Source organism: Salmo trutta, chromosome 14 (genome assembly GCF_901001165.1).
Source record: "Salmo trutta chromosome 14, fSalTru1.1, whole genome shotgun sequence".
NCBI classification, from domain to species: domain Eukaryota; kingdom Metazoa; phylum Chordata; class Actinopteri; order Salmoniformes; family Salmonidae; genus Salmo; species Salmo trutta.
In genome coordinates this window covers 42,981,075-42,990,049 of record NC_042970.1, presented here as the reverse complement: position 1 = coordinate 42,990,049, position 8,975 = coordinate 42,981,075, and positions in this window count along the sequence as shown.

Below are 8,975 nucleotides of genomic sequence, written 5' to 3'. Positions count from 1 at the left end.
ACAAACCAGTCATAAAAGACAAAAGGTAACAAATATACAGAACAAAAATAACAAACGCAACATGTCAAGTGTTGGTCCCATGTTTCATGAGCTGAAATAAAATACCCCAAAATGTTTCCATACACAAAAAGCTTATTTCTCTAAAATGTTGTGCACAAATTTGTTTACATCCCTGTTAGTGAACATTTTTTTAGCTTCTCCCTTTTCAGGAATAACTTTCAACAAAAAGTTAAGTTTCAAATGATCATCTTGTGAGTGGAACTGTGTTTTTTATTGCAGAGCACCTTCTATTGCTAGCCATCTCCTTGAATAAAACTTGTGTGTAATACATTGATGCATTTAAAGTGGAACTAACAGCATTTTAGCAAAATTACACACAGGAAGAATGTAACACTTTTTTTATTATGAAAAGCGACCACTTAGATATGGCAATTTTCACGTTTTCACAAATTCTTAAAATGTTTGAGAATTACATACAGTACCCGCCAAAAGTTAGGACACACCTACTCATTCACGGATTTTTCTTTAAATGTACTATTTTCTACATTGTAGAATAATAGTGAAGACATCAAAACTATGAAATAACACAAATGGAATCATGCAGTAACAAAAACATATAAAAATGTATTCTATATTGAGATTCTTCAAAGTAGCCACCCTTCGCCTTGATGACAACTTTGCACGCTCTTGGCATTCTCTCAACCAGCTTCATAAGGTAGTTACCTGGAATGCATTTCAATTAACAGGTGTGCCTTGTTAAAAGGTCATTTGTGGAATTTCTTTCCTTCTTAATGCATTTGAGACAATCAGTTGTGTTGTGACAAGATAGGGGTGGTACACAGAGGATAGCACTATTTAGTAAAATACCAAGTCCATATAATTGTAAGAACAGCTCAAATAAGCAAAGAGAAATGACAGTCCATAAGCCATGAAGGTCAGTCAATCTGGAAAATGTCAAGAACTTTGAAAGTTTCTTCAAGTACAGTTGCAAAAACCATCAAGCGCTATGATGAAACTTGCTCTCATGAGGAGCGTCACAGGAAAGGAAGACCGAGAGTTACCTCTGCTGCGGAGGATAAGTTCATTAGAGTTACCAGCCTCAGAAATTGCAGCCCAAATAAATGCTTCAGAGTTCAAGTAACAGACACATATCAACATCAAATGTTCAGAAGAGACAGTGTGAATCTGGCCTTCATGGTTGAATTGCTGCAAAGAAACCACTAAAAAAGGACACTAATAAGAAGAAGAGACTTGGTCTGATGAGTCCAAATTTGAGATTTTTGGATCCAACCACCGAATCTTTGTGAGACGCAGTGTAGGCAAACGGATGATCTCCGCATGTGTGGTTCCCACCGTGAAGCATGGAGAATGAGGTGTGAAGTTGTGGGGGTGCTTTGCTGGGGACACTGTCTGTGATTTATTTAGAACCAGCATGGCTACCACAGCATTCTGCAGCGATACTCCATCCAATCTGGTTTGCGCTTAGTGGGATTATCATTTGTTTTTTCAACAGGACAATGACCCAACACACCTTCAGGCTGTGTAAGGGCTATTTGACCAAGACGGAGAGTGATGGAGTGCTGCATCAGATGACCTGGCCTCCACAATCACCCGACCTCAACCCAATTGAGATGGTTTGGGATGAGTTGGACTGCAGATTGAAGGAAAAGCAGCCAACATGTGCTCATTATATGTGGGAACTCCTTCAAGACTGTTGGAAAAGCATTCCAAGTGAAGCTGGTTGGGAAAATCCCAGAGTGTGCAAAGCTGTCATCAAGGCAAAGGGTGGCTACTTTGAGGAATCTAAAATATATTTTGATTTGTTTAACACTTTTTCTGTTTACTACATGATTCCATATGTATAGTTTTGATGTCTTCACTATTATTCTAAAATGGTGAATATAGTAAAAATAAAAACCCTTGAATGAGTAGGTGTGTCCAATCTATTGACTGTTACACTATACTAAGGCATCTGTGAAAATGCTATAGCAATATACAGTGAGAAAGCGTCAGTGCGTTTGTAAAATTAATAGACAGTGCAGGAAATAAAACCAAGTAAATCAAATCAAATGTTGATTTGTCACGTGCGCCGACTACAGCACGTGTATGTACAGTCGTGGCCAAAAGTTTTGAGAATGACACAAATATTAATTTTCACAAAGTCTGTTGCCTCAGTTTGTATGATGGCAATTTGCATATACTCCAGAATGTTATGAAGAGTGATCAGATGAATTGCAATTAATTGCAAAGTCCCTCTTTGCCATGCAAATGAACTGAATCCCCCAAAAACATTTCCACTGTATTTTAGCCCTGCCACAAAAGGACCAGCTGACATCATGTCAGTGATTCTCTCGTTAACACAGGTGTGAGTGTTGACGAGGACAAGGCTAGAGATCACTCTGTCATGTTGATTGAGTTCGAATAACAGACTGGAAGCTTCAAAAGGAGAGTGGTGCTTGGAATCACTGTTCTTCCTCTGTCAATCATGGTTACCTGCAAAGAAACACGTGCCGTCATCATTGTTTTGCACAAAAAGGGCTTCACAGGCAAGGATATTGCTGGCAGTAAGATTGCACTTAAATCAACTATTTATCGGATCATCAAGAACTTCAAGGAGAGCGGTTCAATTGTTGTGAAGAAGGCTTCAGGGCACCCAAGAAAGTCCAGCAAGAGCCAGGACCATCTCCTAAAGTTGAATCAGCTGCGGGATCGGGGTACCACCAGTACAGAGCTTGCTCAGGAATGGCAGCAGGCAGGTGTGAGTGCATCTGCACGCACAGTGAGGCAAAGACTTTTGGAGGATGGCCTGGTGTCAAGAAGGGTAGCAAAGAAGCCACTTCTCTCCAGGAAAAAAATCAGGGACAGACTGATATTCTGCAAAAGGTACAGGGATTGGACTGCTGAGGACTGCGCTACCATCAGTCCTGTGTCATGCCAACAGTGTGAGGGAGTGGGCTCACTCACAATTTTGCCTAAGAACACAACCATGAATAAAGAATGGTACCAACACATCCTCCGAGAGCAACTTCTCCCAACCATCCAGGAGCAGTTTGGTGACGAACAATTCATTTTCCAGCATGATGGAGCACCTTGCCATAAGGCAAAAGTGATAACTAAGTGGCTCGGGGAACAAAACAACAATATTTTGGGTCCATGGCGAGGAAACTCCCCAGACCTAAATCCCATTGAGAACTTGTGATCAATCCTCAAGAGGCGGGTGGACAAACAAAAACCCAACATTTCTGACATACTCCAAGCATTGATTATGCAAGAATGGGCTGCCATCAGTCAGGATGTGGCCCAGAAGTAATTTGACAGCATGCCAGGGCGGATTGCAGAGGTCTTGAAAAAGAAAGGTCAATACTGCAAATATTGACTCTTTGCATGAACTTCAATAAAAGCCTTTGACACTTATGAAATGCTTGTAATTATACTTCAGTATTGCATAGTAACATCTGACAAAAATATCTAAAGACACTGAAGCAGCAAACTTTGTGGAAATTAATATTTGTCATTCTCAAAACTTTTAGCCACGACTGTATACCTTACAGTGAAATGCTTACTTACAAGCCCTAACCAACAGTGACATTTTTAAGTAAAAAATAGGTATTAGGTAAACAATAGATAATTAAATAAAAATAAAAAATAAAAAAATGACAGTGAAAATAAGAGTGGCGGGACACAATGCAAATAGTCCGGGTAGCCATTTGATTACCTGTTCAGGAGTCTTATGACTTGGGGGTAAAAGATGTTGAGAAGCCTATTGGTTCTAGACTTGGCGCTCTGGTAACGCTTGCCATGCAGTAGCAGAGAGAACAGTCTATGACTGGGGTGGCTGGGGTCTTTGACCATTTTTAGGGCCTTCCTCTGATATCAGCTGGTGTAGACGTCCTGGATTGCTGGCAGCTTAGCCCCAGTGATGTACTTGCGGTCGGAGCCTGAGCAGTTGCTGTACCAGGCAGTGATGCAACCAGTCAAGATGCTCTCGATGTTTCAGCTGTAGAACCTTTTGAGGATCTGAGGACACATGCCAAATCTTTTCAGTCTCCTGAGGGAATAGGTTTTGTCATGGCCTCTTCACAACTGTCTTGGTGTGTTTTGACCATTCTAGTTTGTTGGGGATGTGGACACCGAGGAACTTGAAGCTCTCAACCTGCTCCACTATCGCCCCGTCAATGATAATGGGGGCGTGTTCGGTCCTCCTTTTCCTGTAGTCCACAATCATTTCCTTTGTCTTGATTACGTTGAGGGATAGGTTGTTATTTTGGCACCACCCGGACAGGTCTCTGACCTCCTCCCTATAGGCTGTCTCATCGTTGTCGGTGATCAGGCCTACCACTCTTTTGTTGTCTGCAAAATACATCTGTAATCGGAGTCTACACAGACCGGTGCGCTATAGCCAATCAGAGCTACGGTAGGCCTTTATGCAAACAAGCCATTTGCCACACGGGCCCGGCATCATTCACTTTGAACTGGACTGTGTGTTTACAGGCAGTTGCAACAGCGCTACTCAAATTAGAATGCATTTGCCAAAACCCAAAAAATACACCTGATTGGATTTCTGCAAATATGTAAACAGCCCGGGAGTTATCTTACATTTGGGAACTTTAGAGTCCTATTGATCAAATATAACAAAGTAAAATTAGATAAACCCTCTCAAACGTATTCAGCTCGTCGGACATTAAAATTGCACTGATAAACAATGGGGAATTGTAGCCACCTCGTCCTTCTGCAGCTTGTCCCAACCAAGCACCCAAGCTAACTCGCTAAAGTTGGCTAGCTTGCTAGCTAGCTACTGTACTTCCAGACATAATTGAGAGAACACCTCAATCTGACTGTTTTACTCACCGTAGCAGAGCTAGTTAGGCTGTTTGAATGTCTTCAAGAGCATTCTTGACTAACTATGACTTTTTTTGCCTACGTTTACTGATACCGGTCATATTCAGTGATTGTTAAGCGTTCAGTTCTTCGGCACTCTTGTACACTCAGACGAGGTGCTCTGAAATCTGAGTAGATAGCCATAGTGAATTTGCCAACGCAAGAGATATGCTAACTAGCTAACTAAATTACACCTGCATATCTATCTGTGTATAGCCACCGAAAAACAATATGAGGGGAAAAATTCAGTCACTCACCCACTCCTCCAATGGCATGACATGACATCCTCCTAGCAGCTCTCTATCTAGCTAACTTTAGGCTCTGTGTTTTTAGATTGCTACATAAATAGTTACGCTAGCCTATTAGCCACGTTATGACTGATTGTATTGACATGCCCAGCCTTAGTTACGTTCATCTGTTTTTGTCCAGAATATTGAGTCATTGAAACTGAAACAGTGCATCCAGAATGGATGGAGGCAGCAAGCAAGGTCAGCTGTGATGTACAACCTAATAGCAATATGTTTTTGACTACCAAGAAATGTATTGGGGAATTATAGTAATATTAATCTATTCTGCCAACAATGACTTTGTGTACATCATGGAACGTTAAGTGAAATATAACCTGTTTTTAAAAACTCTTGATGTTGGTTTAGTAGCATAAACTGGGAATTTATATTTTTTTACTGATATTTGTTTGTTTGTTTCATATCTGCAAAGTAGTTAGAAACACTGTCATTTCCACTTTAAACTTTAGGTCACTGGTTACTTTGCGTACTAAACCTGAATAGTTTTTTTCCAATGGGAAGTAATAGTTGTAAATTTTGATTGGGAAATACTTAATGGTTGTGTTTTTGTATTCTGATGATTGGGACCTACTGGCTTTTTATGTCAGAGTTTCTGGGTATATGGTTTATACCTGTGTATACCCTCCATTACAGCACTTGCCCTTTGTGTTTTACAAACTCCTTACACTTCTACATGAGTGTGCTGGTATTACGGTTGCTGTCCTTTCAGAATCACGAACCTGTCACACAATGAAAGCCTATAGGTTTCCCACTGCGCAAACATGTCTATAATATATATAAAGATTGTTAAGTTGATGTTTCAAGAAAGGAGTGTATATATTTGGCTTTTTTCCAAATTTTGTTACGTTAGAGCCTTATTCTAAAATGGATTAAATTGTTGTTTTTTCATCAATCTACACACACTAGCCCATAATGATTAAGCTTAAACAGGTTTTTAGTAATTTTTGCAAATGTATAAAATATAAAAAACTGAAATATCACATTTACACAAGTATTCAGACCCATACTGCCATCACCATGCTTCACCATAGGGATAGTGCCAGGTTTCCTCCAGACGTGATGCTTGGCATTCAGGCCAAAGAGTTCAATATTGATTTCATCAGACCAGAGAATCTTGTTTCTCATAATCTGAGAGTCCTTTAGGTGGCTTTTGGCAAACTCCAAGCTTCCGTCTGGTGGAGTTCTGCAGAGATGGTTGTCCTTCTGGAAAGTTCTCCCATCTCCACATAGGTCAATTCCCTGACCAAGGCCCTTCTCCCCCGATTGCTCAGTTTGGCCGGGCAGCCAGCTCTAGGAAGAGTCATGGTGGTTCCAAACTTCTACCATTTAAAAATGATGGAGGCCGCTGTGTTCTTTGGTACCTTCAAGGGGGCATCATTTTTTTTGGTACCCTTCCCCAGATCCGTGCCTCAACACAATCCTGTCTCGGAGCTCTACGGACAATTCCTTCGACCTCATGACTTGGTTTTTGCTCTAACATTCACTGTCAACTGTGGGACCTCATTTAGACAAGTGTTTGCCTTTCCAAATCATGTCTAATCAATTTAATTTAACACAGGTAGACTCCGATCAAGATGTAGAAACATCCCAAGGATGATAAATGGATACAGGATGAACCTGAGCTCAATTTTTTGTCTCCTAGCAAAGGGTCTGAATACATATGTAAATACGTTTTTTTTTCGTTTTTTAGGTTTAATACATTTGATAAAACTTCTAAAAACCTGTTTTCGCTTTGTCATTATAGATTATTGTGTGTAGATTGCTGAGGGTGTTTTATTTATTTAATTTTAGAATAAAGCTGTGACGTAACAGAATGTGAAAAAAGTCAACGTCTAAATATTTTACAAAGTCACCGTAAATGAAACATAAGCCTTCTGGCTACACGAACTTGGTGTTGATGCTAAAGAAGATGGGGAGCGCAAAGAAACAGACACCCAGTACGAGCTTAGAGGGGAGCTACACAGCACAAGTCAGGGGTCAAAGGCTACATTTGATTCTACACATTCATTATTTTGAATGTTTCCCCTTTACATGATTATGTATTCACATGAAAAAAAGGCTAATTATTATTCATGACTTTGTAACAGTTCCAAAAAGTTGTCCACTACAATAAATGCTCACTGGTACCCAAGTTTATAGAAAGACCCTTATTGTTTTCCAAACGCTGCCGTTCTCTATGGAAGAAGGGCGTCTCCACCGTTTATGTTCAGTATGCAAGTTGTGCATCTACCTGGATAGAACAAGAGCATGGCGCAGAGTGACACAAGCTTCCTATCTGGGGTGCCCCCCACCCCTGCAAAGGGGGGCTCCTCATTAATGGCTATCCCTTCGGATAATGGAGGCTATTATATTGGTTTACAATAGCAAGGGGGGTTACATCCACCGGAGGGCTTGAGGATTCATTATAACAGTGGTTTGACTACCTCTTGAGCACTGTGCAAGGGAGTCTTTACAAGAGATTTGCATGGTGGCATGTTGGGCCGCCCCTCATACTTATATGAGGGTTTTTTACCACCTATACGTCGCCTCTGAGGGGTCATGCTGTTGGAACTGACCCTGGCATTGGAGAGCATGTCTGCGTTGCTAGAGTTGGCCATATACCATAGTGAGACATCAAAACGAGTATTTGAAATATAATTTAGGGTTCCTTGCCTAAACCCGGTTCTATGAGAATATGAGTGAGATGTCTCAAAGCTTTTCTCTGCTGTCAAGAGTGCAAGGAAGAGAGGCATGCTTGAGAATGACCAGTTAGCAGGCGAGTGGCTCCCTTTATGAAGGAGAGGGGCCTTACCTTATTCACCACTCAACCTGTCACTCTCCAACATATGCTGCTTGATTGGTTACTTCAAACTTGTGGACAAGGCCAGGCGTATCCCATAATGAGACATCTCACTCATATTCTCATGGAACTGGGATTATGCAAGTAATGGTACAGACACCGAGAAATCTGACTGCTGAAAGGTACTTAGCTGAGTAGGAGGCCATTCCTTCTCTTACTAGAACAAAATACATCTCCGCTGTGTATCGACGAACCTGTCGTTTCTACTTGTAGAATCGCAATGCCCATCAGTGGCCGAGAACTTGACATTGAGACAATCAGAGATCACAAACCTCCACTTGAGTGAGACGACAGAAGTGACAAAAAAAGTGGGCACTTTTCCCAGTGAAATCTACCCCATTTTCATCAGAATTGATTGTTCTAACTAAAACAATCTTTTACATCTAGCTAAGGAGTTTTGTGATTGAAGAAGGATTTTTTTGTTAGGGTCAGTTTGATAATGTTTGCTTGCTAACTGAGCCAGACAGTCACACGGACATCATACGAAAGGAATGGGGTAGAAAGTGCAGCACAATGCTCATAATAGTAAAGCTTTACCAATATACAGTATTTATCTAGCAAGTGCTCAAGACAAAGGTGATGATTGTGGACTACAGGAAAGGAGGACCGAGCACGCCCCCATTATCATCGACTGGGCTGTAGTGGAGCAGGTTGAGAGTTTCAAGTTCCTTGGTATCCACATCACCAACAAACTATCATAGTCCAAACACACCAAGACAGTCGTGAAGAGGGCACGATAAAGCCTATTCTGCCTCAGGAGACTGAACATTTTTGGTCCTCAAATCCTCAAAATGTTCTACAGCTGCACCATCGAGAGCATCCTGACTGGTTGCATCACTGCTTGGTATGGCAACTGCTCTGCCTCCTACCGCAAGGCACTAGAGGGAAGTGCGTACGGCCCAGTACATCACTGTGGCCAAGCTTCCTGCCATCCAGGACCTCTATAACAGGCG